We start from the raw sequence: 20,085 nt of genomic DNA, 5'->3' as shown, positions 1-20,085 counted from the left end.
ATCGGAGATCGGTGCAAAGCAATGAGATACACAAAAACTGCGAATGTATCGGATCTTGAAGCCATTTGTCGAAGTCTCGAATCAGCTAGTAAAACTGATATTTTGCTTCAATCAATGATTGAAAATCAATTGTTCTATAACGAATGGATCCTGATAGGAATAATCAACGGTATGACATTGAAGAAGACGATGAGGTTAAAGACAAGGAAGACGTGCGTGTAATTTTAATCAATTTACCGCAGACTGTGATTGCTAGTAATTTATTGTCTGATGAAGTATTACCGAAAGGCAGTTCATTAACTATAGATCTGCCCGTTTTATGCAAAGATTCATCTTCAAAAATGTCGAAAACAGATTCAGCCGTTATGGTATATTCTGTTTCTTCTGATCCACTTGAGGTAAGTAATTGAGGACATAATTGCTAAAATAATATTTCTTGTTACATATACATAAATTTGATATTAGAAAAGAGAAAAAGAATGTCGATTATAGGCCGGCTTCTTGCTTCAAATGTAGTAATTTTTTTTTCTCAAACATATTTTTTATTAATAAAAAAAATTAAGAAATATAAAAAATTAATTTTATATATTTTTAAAAATATATAAAAGAAAAATCGAAGACGTTTGTTAGATAAAATAAATGAACAATGCTGCTTTAAAAAACAATTTCAGCCAGTATTTTAGCTTTTCTGTTGAAATGCCTGACTGGCATTTTTACTCTCCCTTAATTATTTGGATAAATAATGTTAATTTTTTTATTCAATAAAATAAATCGTAGAGAATGACAACGAATCGAACTTCGAACATGTTGTGAAGACAATAGCATATAAAAAATCATTAAATGAGGATACAAATAAAAAAAGATCAAACACGGATAAGTCTCAATTTCAACTCCGTGTCAAAACAGAGGTTACCATTGATGAATCTCAAAACGATGATAATGGAAAAAACTTGGTATTGCTTAAAAAACCAGCAAACAAATCTCCATCATGTCAACGTAAAATTGCTCAATCTGCAAATGGACCATCAACGAGTCATATGCGTCAAAAACAATCTTTGCAATTGAAAAGACCAGGAACAGTTTCATTTTCAGCACCACTGCTAAAGTTGACTCCACAGTTGGAACAGTTATTGGCAACTGTTGGGATATTTGAAGCCGTAAAATCCTTTATTTATTTTTAGTCCATAGAATTAGAAAACTTAACCAATGGGCGGCCGACTAAAAAAAATTACGAAAATTATTTAAGAAGCACTGTTGACATTTACCCAGTATTGAAAGGCGGTACAAATACTTGTGTAAGTTGTGTTTAAATTGCAATGTAGTATAATCATATTTGTATTGTAAAATTTTAATTTTTTTGTCACAGGGAATTGTTAAATCTCAATTGAGTATTTGTATACAAAACCGACGTCCAAACTTGAAGAAAAAAATTGGGCGAACTACAAACCAGAATATAAATAGTCAAACCAGTAGTGCTGCATTCATTGTATCTGATGTGTAAGTTAATGAAAAATAATTTCTTTACACAAAAATAATTTATACTTAAAAAAAAGTTATCCATTTTATTTATATTTTTGTATGTTTCAATCGACAGAAACAGATATAGAAAGTGCTCTCAAGGAATTAGGTAAAAATAAGAACGCTGGCGACACTGCACATGTGAGAGATTTAATGCGAGAAACTTTGGCAATACGTCGATCATGGATTGAAAATGAAGCCAATGGAATATCAATTATAATCAACAAATATCCATAGCTATATTTAGCAGACTATAATTTGGTACATTATGATTGTACAATCAACGACAAATAGGAATATTAAGTTCTATTATTTTCAATTTCTTTTATTTATTTGTTACAGATATTATACGAATTTTCAACATTAAAAAATATTACTCTGGAGATTATTTTTCAAAACGTAGACTCAATGATTGAGAAATTAGCATTTTTTTTTAATTGATGAGATAATAACAGAAAAATCCAAGTGCTCTATTATCACTAACAAGGGAACCTCGCGAACCCGGAAATTCTGATTTTAATGAAACTTTGCACACATATAGAGGGTAAATAGATGAATTTAGAAATTTTCAATTGCTGTCCAAAAATGATTCTAAGAGATGAAACTATCCCTTATATATATATAGAGTAGTTTTTCGGTTTTCTCTATATACCTCGAAAATTATTAGAGATATCGAAAAATGTTTTATATAAAAGTTTTATGATAAAAAGTCCTCTATTTAACCATATTAATACAATTAAAAAAAAATAATTTAAAAATATTTTTTTTAAATCTTGGAAAAAAATTTTATTAATCTAGTCAAATAGAGGTGTTTTTATCATGAAACTTTTGTATGAAACATATTTCGATATCTCGAATAATTTTCAAGATATATAAAAAAACTACTCTTCATATGAGGTATGGTTTCACCCTAGAAACATTTTCAGGCCGGAATTAAATATTTCTAAATTTATGTACCTACATATTATGTATGTATTGCAAGTTAAGAAATTAATATAAAACTCTACATATTATATAGTTTTATCGAAATTAAAAATTTTTTAAGGTTTTTTTTCCTACCTTAATACTACACAATTAAATTGTTAATGATTAATATTTCTATTCCACTCGCCGAATTCAGTTATTATAATTTTATTTATATGGAATATTAATTTTAATTTATCATTTATTTAATATGTTTTTGTAATACAAGTCATACTGATTTATCTTAAAACGTATTTTTTCATTCCTTAATTTACATAAGATTACTTCATCAAAAACTACGCATTATTTTCTCTGATTAAACAAATTCATATTATCATATTTTCTAAATAAATAAATTTTGTAAAAATATTTCTACATTGCATTAGAATGTAACTTAAGAAATTATCGAGTTTATATAATCGCACTTAACATTGCGATTATATTGTACATTTATACTGTCTTATTATATTGTATACTTATTGTATCACGTATTTATCGTGTCACGTATTTATTGAGCAATCATGCAAAGTGTGTCCAATCGTGCGGTATCCAATCGTGCAAAGTATGTGTCCAATCGTGCGATGTCCAATCTGAACGTGTCCAATACTACGTGTCCAATCGTTCCGTGTCCAAACGGGATACTCTCTTCGCTCGTATCGTCCGTCTCATTCTCTCTCTTTTTCTGGCTTACAAAACGCTTTCGAGCTCTAGCGCTCTATTTGGATCAGCCGTGCCAGTCTTACTGTGCCGGAATTTTTCCGGCGCCGATCAATAAGCCGCTCGATGTCGCCCGCGAGAGGTGGCCTTTCGCACGGCCAATCACGCTATCGCGCCGCCGGGTAGCACAGGTGTATTGAGGGTTTTCGCGTCCCTCGTTGCGATATCGTTCTCGGATCCGGGATTTCGGGATGGTCCATCTTCGTCGTCGTCTCCCCCCTCATCAAGGGTAGAAGGCTTCCTGGGGTGCCTTGGGGGTATCCTCTTCCGTCGGCGATCCGCGGATCCGGCTTTCGCCAGGCCCCTCAGGGCCCCTTACCGGGGTGCGTTTTCGGGCGGCCCTCCTCTCGCGTGCGCAACTTTTCCAGCGGGTGGTTGTTTCCGCGCATCAGGTATGCCGTGATCACGACGTGATGGGCTGATCATCGACAGCCAAAATACCAATTTCGTCCTTTGAGGTCGTGAGGCGTTCTTCGAGAGCCGGGTGTTCGGCGATGTTTTGCTCCTTGCCGTCGTCGCCTCTGTGAACTTGGCACCGCATTTTTTAAAATCGTAAGTTTCAGCGAGAGTTCCATTTGCACCCCAAATAGTTCTACAGTTCTTGATAGGTTTTAGAAATAGTTCCGGCAAAATACCATAAAAAAAATGGCATTTTAAAAATATGAAGTGCTAACTTCTCGTGGCACCGCAACATGCGAAAAAATAGCATTTAAATCATGCTATCTTATAGTTCTCGAAGAGTTCTATAGTTCCTGATACTTTTTAACAATAGTTCTGACCGTTAAATATTAAAAAAAAATTTTTTTTAACTCGAAAACGGCACTTCATTTTTCGATAAAGGGGTCAAAACTTTTTTGTTCTTGGTTCTACAGCTTCGAGCCGTCATAACTTTCGAGAGAACTCGTCGGTGTGCAAACGGAACTGTCATCAGAATGCCGGAATTGCGAAAAAAATTTCACCTCCTTAAGGACTTAGAAATTTTCGGACGCGTATAACTAAAAATGGTCATAACCTTTTTGTTCTTGGTTCTACAGCTTCGAGCCTTTATAACTTTCGAAAGAACTCGTCGGGGTGCAAACGGAACTGTCATCAGAACGCTGGAATTGCGAAAAAAATTTTACTCCTCCAGGAACGTAGGAAATTTTTGCCAATCTTAGGTACTACATTTAAAAAATAAACTAAAATCTATCTATAAATCTTAAAAATAATATATATTAAAATAATGAAAATAAAAATTTTTACCTAAGAGAACATAGTTATAATCTAATATATTGCGTACTACTCTTACATGCTAATTTAAAATATTAAAATTTATGTCAATCTTTGGTATTAAATTTAAGAACTAAATCTATCGTAAATTCTCTAAATATTAAAAATAATATTAGTTAAAATATAATAGAAATAGAAAGTTAATATCAATTATAAAATTTTTTTTATTTTTTTTAGAATTTTGTATATTTTAAAAAATTTTTTTTAAATTTTATGTTTTGATTGGTATCTATACCTATTGAAATATTTTAATATTATGGTTTTAAAATTAAATAAAACTTAAATTCTGCAATTTTAAACAATCAAAATAATAAAATAAAATCGTAAATATTTAGTCACATCTCACATATAGAATCACATGAGGATTTATTATCTGGGTAGATTTTGCAATCATGCGCTTCTTTTGCAGATCATCATAATCGTACCATCGCGTACCTGCAAATGCAAAAGCGCTATAATGTCCATTTTTATCACTGTATTGTATGTAGTTTACTATACCTATCAAAATATAATTTATGTTATTCAAAACAATGGTTTTCGCTAATGAATTTAGATCATGCCTAATGTCCAGTCGTCGATTAGTATATTTATGATCTGTAAATATGAATGTGTCAATTATTATATGTTTTCCGTAGGTAATATTATATTCTGCTGAGGCATTACGACATTTTGATTTCAAATCTTTTGCGTCGTCAATAGCTTTTTGTATATATTGTAAACCTTCTTGTAAGAGTACGTCTACGTTGATATTGCACGTAATTGTCTGACGAGTATTTACAACATTGCAAGAGCAAGATTTGTTGTAAGTACAACTCGGTTTGTTATTGAACAGATATTCTGCTAAATGAGCAGCGTTACAATTTGCATTTAATCGTTTAATACCACGAGTGTACGTCGTTAAAGCATCGTTAAAGAGAGATAAATGTTGTAAAATTGTAGCGCGGTGATTATAATGTATCGATAATAATCTGCCATGTTCCAATATAGATTTTGCCAATTGGAAGATATCATTCGAGGATGAATTAATTGTATCGCGATATGTTGCATGGGTTACGATTCCACTGATAACAAGTTGTAAAATGGAATCGAAAGCACATGTTTCTTGAAGATTAATAATTAATTTTCCTTGTTTTACAGGCTTACACTTGCTGCCGTTAATAATAAGTGGTAGATTAAAGGAAGACTTACTGTTTTTTATGAAATCCCATTTAGAACATTTGTCTAGAAATAAAACGGTTTGGTCCGTTTCTTTGGAACATTTTGTTGCGAACATTCGACAATATTAGATGAGCTTGTCAAACCGTGCCAGTTCTCACATACATTCCAAACATCATCCTTTTCATTTAAATTATTTAATTTACTGAGATTTGTTTCAGATGAACTCAGGCTTGTCTCGTGTAAATCTGCGACGTATTCAGTGTCAATACTTTTTACTGAAATTTCTGATGTACTTTTAAAACTGTCAATTATGTCTGAAATATTTTGTAAAGGTGGTTCTTTATATTTATTATTTTCATTTTCAGATTTGTATTCTTTGTCTACGCTAAGTGTACTTGAATTAGTTATATCATTTTTATTAAAATCGTCATGTGTGATGTTTTGCTCACTTGACGTGAGTAATGTGTTATTTGATATATTTATATTTGATATATCTTTTTTATTAGAGGCTAAGGTAATTTTTGCATCCAGAAGATCCAAATGTTGTATGACAAATTTGTCGATTCTCATGGGAAGTTGACCCTTAAACCCTCGACTTTTCATATCTGAGAATTCTGCCTCGATTGCAAAAGACGTAGCAATTTCATCAGATCTTTTAAAAAATGGTCGCATTACACCGGTCCATACAGGTATATATAGCAATAAACGTATTTTCATTTGTTTCGCAAATTCTGGGTTGTAACACGCATTTATATTGCCATATGCCGATTCTTCGGCGATTTTTTGTGCAGATTTTAAAACAGAATCACTCCAATGTATCCAATCAGTAATATCGGAGTTTCTTTCGTAGTTATTGAAATTATTGATAGAAGGTTCAGACACTTCTTCGTTTGTATCATTATTTACAATTGTTTCTATTTTAATATTCATATCATTTGTAATATTACCTTTTATCAAATTATTTAAGTATTGCATGCGGATATCAGATTTTAATTGTTTTTCATTTATTGTGCAACAACCTATAGTTTTACTGAGTGCTACGCATAATAATGATGTTATTGCATATTCTATTTCTGTAAAAGTATTCATTTGATACATTTGACTAATGCAGCGGAGATTAAATGCTCGCACCGTTATTTTTTCTCTGCCCTTGAGGCATTTCCATCTTGCTACCATATGAACTAGATGACTAACATCTAGTCTGATGTAACAAGATGGAAGTACATTGATGTTACCTATGATTACACTGTAACATTTTTGCAGATAATCTAAAGTCAACGCACTTTGCGAAGACATCTGACGCAGCGATTAAAATGGCCCATCCGAAGTCAGATACAATTACAGGTGGAGGAGAAACACCTTTAACAATAATATTGCGTAAAAAAAAGCAATTATTACAGCTCTGTGATCGGCTGAGATCATTTGGAAGACAGGTACGCTCCCTTCTTTGCTCACCAGTACACACTGATACAAAAAAAACGTAAGTCTCGACAGTTCTTATATACTCTTGTTCTTATATACTCACTATTCCCACTTCTGAGGAACGCGACCTATCTTGCGCAAGCGCGACGCTCGAGCGCCGAGTGCCGTACGAGTAGTAATGAGGCAGGTATGGCCCGTCAAAACAAACCCTCACCACCGCGCCCTCGGACATCGCGGGGGGTGTCTGGTGGTTTCCCCCACCACCACCGGGACTGACAGAAAAAAAGTGGTGGTTGGAGGGGGAAGGGTTCGCGCTTAGGTAAGAAAAATTTTCTGGTTTTCTCGGGACTTGAACCTGGGTCCTTCGTATTGCTGATCCTGGTCCTGGTGGGCTGAGCTAAATAAGAACTTACTAAAGTAGAGGTTAGATAAGGTATTTATGTTACATAGTGGGGCAGGTATGGCTCTTGGGCCGATATCGGTTACGGTACTGGTGAAGGGAGGAAAAAGCGCTTTGACGTTCTGCAAGCGGGGCAGTTATGGCTCTTGGGGCGATATCGGTTACGGTGACGGTGGTGAGACGGAAAAGCGCTTTGGCGTTCTGCACGTGGGGCAGGTATGGCCTGTCAAAACAAATGACATCACATGGTAGTTGACCATGTATAACGTCATGCCTGTGAAAATGAAAAAAAGATAATAACAGGAACGTGCAGGTTATGTCAAACGCGATGGTATGACGAAAGAAATAGTATTATCGGTGTCTTATATTACGATGAGCGCCTATTGTTGAAAGAGGTTGCGGAACATCCTCTTTCAACAATAAAAGTAACGGAACTACTTATATGTAAAATGGGAAAGAGGAGTGGGTGAAAGAAATCGACAATAGATTTAAATGTACAAATATGTAACGTTTATATTTAAAATTTTTTACAAAATCAAAATTATTCAAGAAGTTTTTACAAAATAAATAATTGAAGAAAATATTCCTGGGATAATGATTATAATTTTCGTTTTGTTACTATCATATGTACAATTTGATTGAGGTAAAGCGAAATTATTTCTAAAAATGTTATTTCAAAGTATATATCGAGAAATGATAAATCTTTTAGCTGCGAGCTTTAATGCGAACTACGTTCTATTTCCTTGCTATTACTCTTGATCAGAAGTTTTATAATACTGTTATTAATGTTACTATTGATAGGAAGATTTATCTCTATTTCGTTCATTAGATATCGCGCACATTCGTTGACACTGTTGGAAATTAAATTTAGTTGATTCAAACGAGCGTTTACACATCCAACTATATTTTCCAGTCCCAGAAAGGTTGCTCTCTGCATTACTATCGCAACGGTGTAAGTTTTCCGTTTCTTCGGTATAGGTCCGTTTGCGTTCGTATCCTCGATGTTTTCGGAAGGAAGATCTTCTTGCACGTTTTCGCGATACGCTACTAGCACAGCTCTAGCACCATATGCGGTAGTAAAATTTATTATTTTATCGATGATAATCGTACTCTGTTTAATTTTATCACCGTTTAAGTACAAAGACATCTGTTCCATATTTTCTTGAAATTTCTGCCACGATTCCATATCGAAGCAAATTCCTTCAGCTCTATGAGATGATAATTTAACAATCGGTAGAAAATCCAGTTCCTCTCCATCCGACGCCATAAGGCCCACATGAATTTTCTTCGTATAGGATGAATTCAGGCCATATGTTGTAGATAACAACATACGTTGCAGTTTGATTTTTCCCACGAAATTGCATTCTGACTTAGAAGCGCTGACTGAATACAAGGATTTCTTGAAATTTGAAATTTCCTTACGATTGTCCATGATAGCTGCTTCTGCGTAGAAAATCGAAGTTCGAATAATCACGCTCAGAATACAAACAAAAACAACGAACTTTTACAGTTGAACTTGCTAGTTCGGATGGCAGGAAACGACTGAACTTAATTTTCCCGAATACTTAAATTAGAAAGATGAAATAAAAAAGTGGTGGGGAAAATGCGCGTGCAGAATAATAAAAAATTATATGTGTATGGAATTTTAAATCAATTTAAAAAATAGATTATAAAAATGTACGTTACTCTCCATTGCTTGCCTGTGTCGCATCTAAAGTTCAGAGAATAATATTTTTATAACGTAGTTTTACAAAAATCGAGAAAAATATAATAAAAGAAAATTTTTCATATATATATATATAAATAAATAAAATTGTATTCAATATATATATATAAATTTAGAGAAAGAATTTCTAAAGAGTGCCAAGAAATAAAACAAAACCTTGCGTCACATATAAAAGTTATAAAAAAAAAGATATTTATTTATTGCTTGTTGGTTTTTCTAAAATTTTTTCATGACATATTTCTTATAGCTAGCCGCCGGGAAAATAAAGAAAATAATAAAGATTACTTCGCGTAACAAAAAAGGAATATTCGTTTATTACCGTACGTAACAAAAAAAGAAATGTAAACGTGGGAAATAGATTATTTCCAAAACTTTCTTTGAACTTACCGTTAATCCATCATAAAAGAAGAAAATATAATAATAAAACATTTTTTCGAAAGTTTTGCATTGTATTGTCCTATCGCATTTTGTTTAACAATCCGACCAATGCAAAATCAAAGAATTTTCCCCTCTTCCTAAAGAGGCGTCTTCTTTAAAATGTATAAATATGGTTCTCCGTATTGGAAAAAGTACATTTCAAATTCCGAATTTGAATTTTATCCATCACGCGAGTTACAGTGCAAATAATTAATTATCATGTCGAATCTTAAAAACGTTGTAGAAATTTGCCTTTCACTGGCACAGAGTTTATGCGGCCAGAAATTTGATAAATTGTTATCGGGATTAACAAGCGACGACGAAAAAAATTATAGCGTCTTCGAAAAGTTCGCTGGCGAGTGTCTTAACGTGGTGCTCGCGGTATTATTCCGCCTAGGGCATTTTTGCAATTTTCGCGAACTTTTGAATATCGCCGGAGAAGTTATCGAATCGCGGATCTGTTTTGGTGAGGAAGAGAGCGATGCTGGTGGGCACATAGAATTTCTTCGGCTGCATTTTCATCGATTTCTCCAGAATTCGAATGGTAAGTTTTTATTTTTACTTTTATCGGGTTTAAAATTATAAAATATGTTATCTAAATCAAACAATTTTTAGACTCAACGCGTCCGATCGCGATCGCGAGAGTCGAAGGAAATCGTCTCCCTCGAATAAACGAAGATCGAACCGGTAGATTAAGTTTACGCAGGAGACGACAAGCAGACACGTCGCCAGAGGCGGAACCTTCACGTAAGTTTTAACACATATTTTATAGCGTTGATGACAAACAAAAAATTGATGAAAAACAAAAAATTGATGAAAAACAAAAAATGATAAAAACAAAATATTATTTTTCAAATTTTAAAATACCGTACATTTCAGGACGGGCTCGCATAGTGTTAACCCCAGAACCTCCTGTTATCGATTTAACGGAGGGGGAAGAGAATGACACAGAGGAATCGCTTTCCGGAGAAGTTAGCTCGATTGACAAAATGGTCATATTCTCCCAGATTGCAAGTAAGTAAAAAATATTAATAAGTAAGTAAGAAAGAGGCAATAGGAGCGAAGAGATGTGAATATAAAATTGTAAGTTTTTTATATAGGTGATGTGTCGCAAGTATATTGACATTAAGTACATTAGTAACATTCTATAGAATGACGGAAATTATAATAAAAATTTGAACGTTTCGATTCATGTTTTGAATCCTCTTCAGCATAATATATAAATTAAATAAATGAATTATAAATAAATAAAAACGAAATTAATGAGAAAACATCGCATAATAAAGGCGTAAGACATGCGTCAACAACATCAACAAGTACGCGTAGGAGAAGAAGAAAATCAGTCGCATACAGATGAGGAAACACTTGACGCTGCGGAAAACGAGCCCGATAGAAGAGAAGAAGAGGGTGTATATACTGGCGATCAGGTAGAAAATAATTTTAGAAATATTGTATTATTATCGGAAAACGTGCGCCAATTTAAAAATTTCGGTATAGAGGGACTCGAAATTAGTTTTCGTATCCGACCCGTACCCGAAAGGGCTAATGTATATAACTGGCTAGAGAACGCGTTTCGGGAACTTCACACGTACGTAACGCGTTCGTGCGTACCAGGTGATTACGTCGGGATGACTTTTGATTCCGGAAATTTTACGCGTGGACCCGCAGGTATATCGTTCCGACCATTTCGCGACTTGACTTACGAGAATATTTGGAATCTTGTAAGTTCGTTAGCGCAAAGTTGCGACGGTCATGATATAGCTCTAGCGTTTAATATCCGCGTTTCTAAAGTTACTCCTCCTCAGGGACGCGGACGTAACGCACTTACACGGGATATTATTGTTAAGCGTTCGATTTTAACGATTTCCAATTCGGACAATTTATGTCTCCCTCGTGCGCTTGTATTCGCTCAAATTTTTAACGAGCGTGGAAATTTGCGCACGGGAGAGTTACATGAAAAATGGAACGCAGTGAGACGACAAAACTCTGTGTTACAACGCGACTTAGCGTTGCAACTTACGAGGAATGCAGGTGTCACGATTCCTGAGGAAGGAAGCGGAATTCCCAAAATCGAACGCTTTCAACAATATCTCTTCGGGGATAATATTGCTATAGTGATATATAATATCGTTACTTTTGGTCGGGGCGGTAAACCGTTGTACAACGGGGTTGAATTCTTAGCCTCTCTACAGCGAGAGACAAGAACGTGCTTAAATATATTATTTCATCCGGACATAAAGTATTTCGACGTAATTTTAAATTTAAGGGCCGCCGCGGGTGGGAGAGGATAGTGCGTTCCGTGTAATTTAAGTTATCGCTCCGATAAGGGGGAGCATCCATGCTCTAACAAATGTCCGCGATGTAACGCGATGCCGCCGTGCGAGCAAACTGATACGCCACATATTAGATGCGATAATTGTGGACGGGGATTTTTTAATCGTGAGTGCTTGGAGCGTCGCCGTGCGCGGAAATCATACGATGGAAAATCGCAAAAAAGCGTTTGCGAAATTGTACGATTTTGTAATGATTGTGGTCGGTTAATTCAAAGAAATAAACAACACGAATGCGACATGGCTTATTGCGCCGTGTGTCATTCTTTACAATCGCTGAACCACCTTTGTTATATGTTACCTATTCGGCGTGGCGATAATTCCAATCCTTATTGTGCGGAATTTATCGAAGAGAATAGGGAGCAACAACAACGGAGGAACGGCGGCGAAAATAATTGTATACCCGCACGTAAAAAAAAACCGCATAGCATTCGTGTTTTACGACTTTGAGACGAGGCAAGACGAAACGCTCCAAGGTACCACGAATGTAAAAATTCACGTGCCTACGCTCTGCGTAGCTCATCAAATTTGCGAGTCATGCGCGAAATAAATGAAACCTCGGTGCGATGTCGTTGGTGCAGGATTCGGGAATATATATTTCATCGTAATCCCGTACAGGAATTTGTAGATTTTGTAACACGTCCGACAAAATATTTTAAACAAATAATTTGTATCGCACATAACGCTAAATCGTTTGATGCTCAATTTATTTTACATCATATCGTGGAAAACCGTATCTCGTTAGAGCCGCGAGTAATTTTAAACGGAACGAAAATAGTTGTATTAACGGTGGGACGTACAAAATTTATCGATAGTGTTAATTATATGCCGATGCGTTTATTCGAATTACCCAAGGCTTTCGGCCTGACGGATATTTCGAATAAAGGTATTTTTCTTCACTTATTTAATACTATCGATAATTAATCTTATGTCGGTCCACTGCCCGATGTACAATATTATTCACCTGATTCCATGCAGGTGAAAGAACGCGAAAAATTTTTGGCATGGCACTCGGAGATGACGCGTGCGAACTACGTGTTTGATTTTCAACGCGAAATATTGGATTACTGCCGTAATGACGTAGATATTCTTAGACAAGCGTGCATGGCTTTTAGAAAGATCTTTTTACAGCGCGGGGATGTGTGTCCATTCGAGGAATGTACAACTATTGCTTCTACGTGTATGAGAGTATTCAGAAAAAACTTTTTGCGCGAAAGATAAGTGTTATTCCTGCGGGCGGTTACAGACGTGTAAATATTCAGTCGCGCAAAGCTTTACAGTGGTTAGTGTGGAAGGAGCGTGAGCTCGGTCATCGCATTATCCACGCAGGGCGAAGCAGGGAATATCGTTTACCCGACGGCACGCTTGTCGATGGATACTACGAGTCTGTGGAAAACGGAACAACGCAATATTACGTGTTACAGTTTCACGGATGTTTCTGGCATGGTTGTCCGAAATGTTTTCGAGTCAATCGCGATAAACCACTTTCGTCAGATCATACAGATACAAACGATTTACGTTATGAGCATACCGTCGCAACGATATCGCGTCTTCGAACACGGGGATACAGGGTGATAGAGAAATGGGAGTGCGACTTTGATCACGATATAAATGTAAATGTTGAGATGCGTGAATATTTACAACATCATCAAATGTTAGACAACGAACCGCTCGATCCTCGACACTCCTTCTACGGAGGGCGCACGGAAAATATTGTGACGTGCTACGAGATTACGGAAACGGAGAAAGATACGATACGTTGACGTATGTTCACTGTACCCGTATGTGTTGAAAACCGGTGCTTTTCCGATCGGGTATCCAACGGTATACGTAGGCGGGGAGGAATGCGCGGAATTAATCGGAATATCGCCGGGATATAATTTCGACTCGGTCGAAGGAATCGTTTGTTGCAGAGTACTCCCTCCCCGCAATCTTTTTCACCCTGTATTACCCTATCGCGTGCAGGGTAAATTATTATTCGCGTTGTGTCGTGCTTGTTGCAAAACATTTTCTCAATCCACGTGTGCTCATGAACCTTCCGAACGCGAATTCGAAGGTATATGGATATCGTGCGAATTAAAGAAAGCTATTGAGAAAGGTTATTTTGTGACAGAGGTTAGTGAGATTTGGCAGTATAATGTCACTCGTTATAATCACACCACGTGCCAGGGAGGTCTATTCGCCGGATATATAAACACATTTTTACAATTAAAGCAGGAGGCTAGTGGTTGGCCGAGCGAATGCACGGATGACGATGCTAAAGAGCGATATCTTCGTGAGTACGAGGAAACAGAAGGTATTGCTCTTGAGAAAAATAACATCGTACACAACCCCGGTTTACGTTCTGTCGCGAAACTAGCGTTAAATTCTTTTTAGGGAAAATTTGGTCAACGCGAAAACTTGCCACATACTGACATCGTTAAAACGCAGCAGAAATTAATGAGCCTACTCATTAGCCCGCAACACGAAATAACCGATATTATTGCCCGTAAACGACGAGGTAATATATGTTTCGTCACGAATGCGGCAAGAAGCAATTGTACCATCGCCTCTTCGCCATCATCTACTACTAATGTAGTAATAGCAGCTTACACAACGGCACAAGCAAGATTAAAATTATACGGATATTTAGAAAAATTAGAAAGCCGCGTTTTGTATTATGATACCGATTCATGTATATACGTGAGTACCGGCGATCCTCAGGAATACGAACCGCGTACGGGTAATTTTTTAGGCGATATGACGGATGAACTCACAAACTACGGCGAGGGTAGCTATATAGAGTCGTTCGTATCCGGTGGACCGAAATTTTATGCCTATGTGGTTCGTACACGCGATGAACTCACTCGTGAAGTTTGTAAAGTAAAGGGTATAACTCTGAACTTTGAAAACTCGCGCTTAGTTAATTTTATTAGCATTAGAGAATGATTATTACAAAGAGAAAGAGAGGAACAGGTTAAGGAACAAGTAGAAGAAACAACCCCTGAATCGAGGATAAATCTTCAGTTTAAAGCCATTCGGCGCACAGTGTTTCATGATATAATTACGCGTGATGAAACAAAAAGATGTGCGCCTGTGCTATTAAAACGAAAATTTATAAAAACAAAACGATATTCTCTACCGTACGGATATTTATCAGAAACTTGATAGATATTAACATACTTTCCTGTTCACTCTTTTAACTTTGCGTGTAAAAATATAGAATTGCGCACGTTTTCCGCCCACCTCGCGTAAAATATAAATATTGTCAAAATGTAAAGTTTTGTAAAATAAAATTTCAGTTTTAAATATAGCTGTAATTTTTTTTATAATAAAATGTAAATCTTAGTTTAGTTGAAAAATGTAAATATAGCTAATAAGAAAAATGCTATGTAAATGCAAATATAAAAATAAAAAATTCATTTTTAATAAAAATACTGCTCCTATTTCCAACTTTTTATATTTTTTAGTTTTATTAATTTAGTTTTTAAGTGGTATATTTTTTATTTAGTAAAACAATAATTTTTTAAAAATAACGCGTACGCTCAATCACTTGTTATCGCGAGTATATACAGGGTGGACCATTTTAATCCATCCAGTCGAATATCTCGAAAACCAAGCTCAGGAGAGAAAAATGTTTCAGATAAAAGTTATATGGTTTCGAGGGGGCCATAAGATGGTACCATTGGTTTGACCTTTAAAAGTCATTTGAAGGTCACGTGAAGGTCACTTCAAGTTTTTTAAATGGCATCCCCTATTTTTTATTACATATTCTTGTAGCTGACCTCGAGAGCTTTCCAAAACATTATAATCAAATGTTTCTTCATTGAGTACTTTTCGAGTTATAAAGCTCTAAAGTTGCAGTTTGAAAAAATTCAAAATATCTCGTAAAATATTCACTTTCCGATCGTCTTATCTTACATGATCCAGCCAATCAAGGCAAGATCTAAGCATGATCCAACCAGTAAAGATAAGATCCGAGTATGATCCAACCAGTCAAGGCAAGATCTGGACATGATCCAACCAGTGAAGGTAAGATCTAGGCATGATGTAGTCAGTGAAGGTAAGATCCGAGTATAATCCAGCCAGTCAAGACAAGATCTAGGCATGATCCAACCAGTAAAAACAAGATCCGAGTATGATCCAACCAGTCAAGGCAAGATCTGGACATGATCCAATCAGTGAAGGTAAGATCTAGGCATGATGTAGCCAGTGAAGGTAAGATCCGAGTATGATCCAGTCAGTCAAGGCAAGATCTAGGCATGATCCAACCAATAAAGATAAGATCCGAGTATAATCCAACCAGTCAAGGTAAGATCTTTATCAAAGGAACTGTTCAAAATTATCTCCATTGGCTTGAATACATAATTCCAACCTATTTTCGAAGTGCCTGACCGTTTTGAATAAGACAGCTCGCGGTATATTTGCGCAAGCTACTCTTATTTTCTCTATCATATCTTCTCTAGTTGTAGGCGCATGCTCATAAACCACATTTTTAATATATCCCCAAAAATAAAAATCAAGTGAAGTTAGATCAGGTGATCGTGGAGGCCATGCGATGGCCCCTCGTCGCCCAATCCATCTGCCATTGTATTTTTGATCTAGATAAGCTCTCACTATTGCCGCATAATGAGGTGGTGCCCATTTGTATCCACATTCTTTGACGTGTATGAAAATCAACGTCTTCAAGCAATTGTGATCCCTGAGAAGTTCCAAAAAATTTACACTATTAACATTTCCTTCAAAGAAATAAGGACCAATCAAGAAACCATTTATAATACCATACCAAACATTCACACTCCAGCGATGTTGATTATCTTCTTATCTATGCCAATGTGGGTTAACATCCGATCAATAATGGCAATTATGTCTATTCAATTCACCATTATTTTTGAACGTCGATTCATCAGAGAACATAACATAATAGAAGAAATTCGGATCAGCTCGGATCATCTGTTGTGCCCATTGACAAAATTGTACACGCAACGGCATATCTGCTTGAGTAAGAGCTTGTGTTAACGTGATATGGTAAGGATGGTACTTCATTTTCTTCAAAATTCTTAAGATCGTTGTTCTCGGGATACCAATTTCTCTAGCCATAATACGACTACTTGTATGAGGATTAAGATGAATGAATGCCAAGATAACGTGCACACGCACATCATCTTCATCATACTCATGATGTGTTCTTTGACATTCAACGGCCTTGGCGAGCTCTTAGTTCGAGGTCCCGGATTGTAGTATGATTCGGATGTTGTTCTGTTTCGAGGTAACGATTCCGGTAAACTCGCGAAGCTTCATGATAATTTAGTTGACATTTTCCGAGACCAAGGAGAATATCAACAATCTCTGAGGGACGATAATCAGCCATAGGTATTGTCGGCAGACGTAAGCCTCTGATTGTAAGTAATAAAGTTTGATACTCCGATCAACAGTGGAAGAGATTTTCGTAATCAATTGATTCCTAAATAGTGACAAATAAATTTTCTGGTCGATATTTTCTTTGGAAACAATAGAGGGTATATTATTTCAAAAATAAACTATTTGAGATGAGTAGAACATCAAGAACAATCAAGGGATCAATCAGGTTTTTACTTCTGCGAACAGGATTTGTAGCAATCGTCTATATGAGCCGATTATCTGTGTGTATATAAATGTGGGATGTGTATGTATAAGTGTGTGTGAGGTATGTGTATGTGTATAGGTTATGTGTGAATGTATGCGGAATGTGTGTGTGTATGTGTGTGGAGTGTTTGTGTGGTGTGTGTAAGAGCATGTAAAGTGTGTGTACATGCGTGTAGGTTATGTCACATAACCTATGTGTGAGTGTGTGTGGAATATGTGTGTAGGGTGTGTGCAAGTGTATGTAAAGTGTGTGCACGTACGCGTGTGTGTGTAGGGTATGGAGCATGTTCGAATCTTACCTTTACTGGCTGCATTATGCTCAGATCTTGCTTTTACTGGTTGGATCATACTCGGATCTTATCTTTACTGGTTGGATCATGCCTAGATCTTGCTTTGACTGGCTGGATCATGTAAGATAAGACGATCGGAAAGTGAATATTTTACGAGATATTTTGAATTTTTGCAAACTGCAACTTTGGAGATTTATAACTCGAAAAGTACTCAATGAAGAAACATTTGATTATAGTGTTTTGGAAAGCTCTCGAGGTCAGCTACAAGAATATGTAATAAAAAATAGGGTATGCCATTTAAAAAACTTGAAATGACCTTCACGTGACCTTCAAATGACTTTTAAAGGTCAAACCAATGGTACCATCTTATGGCCCCCTCGAAACCATATAACTTTTATCTGAAACATTTTTCTCTCCTGAGCTTGGTTTTCGAGATATTCGACTGGATGGATTAAAATGGTCCACCCTGTATATGCTGGTGAGAGATTTTTACTAAAGATACAGCTTATCACCGCGCCATTACGCTCACCGAGATATTCGCTAGCGCGAGCACGCGACCGCCGCGGGTGGAGGGCCCCGAAGCGTGGATAAGCTTATTCCTCTGCATTCCAACGTTTAACATTAAAAATTTATTGCGCATGCGCATTTTTAACAAGCTTATTATTATTTGTAAGGGTGACGCTGAACTTATTTCATTTATGAATTCGTGTGTAAATGCGCAATCGCTCATTTTGCAAAATGGATGTATGCTGGAAACATCCTTGGACGTCGATCGTTTGCGGTCCTACGGGATGCGGAAAAACGATTTTCGTGGAAACTTTCCTTCGAAGTTTATCAATCATGTCCGATGTACGATTCGAGAGAATTTTATTTTATTACGCCGAGTGGCAAGATGCGTATCAATGCTTACAACACGCTGTGAGTGAAAGAGAAGTAGAAGAGAAAAGCGCGCAAAGAAGCGAATACTTTAGCGGTAATAATACTTTGAGAAACGCGAAAAAAAATATAATCGAATTTCGAGAGGGATTGCCGCGCCCGGAAGATTATTCTAACGATCCGCTTTCTCCGAAATTGGTAATAATCGACGATCTTATGAGAGAATCATCATCGTGCTATCGTGGATCTGTTTATGAAAGGAAGCCATCATAAGAATTTCAATGTTATTCTTATCTCGCAAAATCTGTTCCATCAGGGGCGTGGACAGCGTGACATATCTCTTAACGCAAATTATATAGTTGTTTTCAAAAATCCGCGTGATCGTGCCCAAATTCGTCATTTAGCATGTCAAGTATATCCCGACGACCCAAAGTTTATGGAAGAAGCATACTACGACGCAACCTCGAGACCACATGGGTATTTATTGCTTGATTTGAAACAATCGACTCCAGACGAATATCGATTTCGGACGTGTATCTTTCCCGACGATTCATTGCATTACGTCTACGTACCTCGTAGATCGAACAATAGAGGAGAGGATATATAAAAGGAAGGTGATTACATACGCATCTTGCCAGTCGCGCTATTACATCGTAATGGTAAAAGAGAATAAATATCCTTCGTCACTGACGTCGCGGAATTCGTCGGACGGAGCAATAAAAACTGCTAGACGATCAATCGGCGAGCGAAACGCATGTCTTTTGAAAACTGTGCTATCTGAAAAAAAATCAAAGAGTGTCTTTCTTACGCACTGCAGATAATAAACTAATAAAGTGCATACAAGAGTGCGCTTATAATACGCTCAAAGGAAACGTACCACTTGGAAGTAACGAAAAAAGACGATTAGCCAAGCATAAAACCATCCTATGATACGTCGCGACAAAACGAGGTAATTGGAGAGGCAGAAGAAAGCTATTGGTACAACGGGGAGGATTCTTACCCTATCTTATTGCTCCTTTACTCGAGATTATATTATCACGGATTATCGGGAAATGAAAAATTATACAACTTTTTATATCAGTTTTTTTCTGAATAAAAAGTAAAGCATTAACGATTACGATATTTGAATAATGGAAAGAGCTAAAAAAATGGTTTTAATTTCTACGGAAAATCTCGAGAGAATGCAGCGCATGCAACATCAACATCATCCAGAAATAGCACCCAGCGCATCATCGTCGGATAATTCGATAAAAAAAAATCTGGAAAATGTTAACGAAAATAATAATACGGTGCAGACGCCTGGAACTACTTTATCGCGACTCGATACTGAGATGTGCCGTATTCTTAATCTCGCGATTACCCGCGACGAGGGGGAAAGATGGAAAATGTATAAGG

General features: G+C 36.3%; 1 long non-coding RNA gene and 2 pseudogenes across 1 annotated transcript; 1 reads left to right on the top strand and 2 right to left on the bottom strand.

Annotated features, from left to right (window-relative positions):
- The first annotated feature begins 797 nt into the window (after positions 1-797).
- Positions 798-1,679, top strand: LOC140670724 (uncharacterized). The gene is made up of 3 exons (XR_012047603.1): positions 798-1,295; positions 1,367-1,497; positions 1,595-1,679. It is a non-coding gene; the product is annotated as an uncharacterized lncRNA (long non-coding RNA).
- A 6,360-nt stretch (positions 1,680-8,039) lies between these two features.
- LOC140670645 (uncharacterized) lies at positions 8,040-9,027 on the bottom strand (annotated as a pseudogene).
- A 7,195-nt stretch (positions 9,028-16,222) lies between these two features.
- Positions 16,223-17,238, bottom strand: LOC140670615 (uncharacterized; annotated as a pseudogene).
- Positions 17,239-20,085: the final 2,847 nt, after the last annotated feature.

The sequence above is a fragment of the Anoplolepis gracilipes genome, chromosome 10 (genome assembly GCF_047496725.1).
Source record: "Anoplolepis gracilipes chromosome 10, ASM4749672v1, whole genome shotgun sequence".
NCBI lineage: Eukaryota > Metazoa > Arthropoda > Insecta > Hymenoptera > Formicidae > Anoplolepis > Anoplolepis gracilipes.
This window is presented reverse-complemented; position numbering and strand designations above follow the sequence as displayed.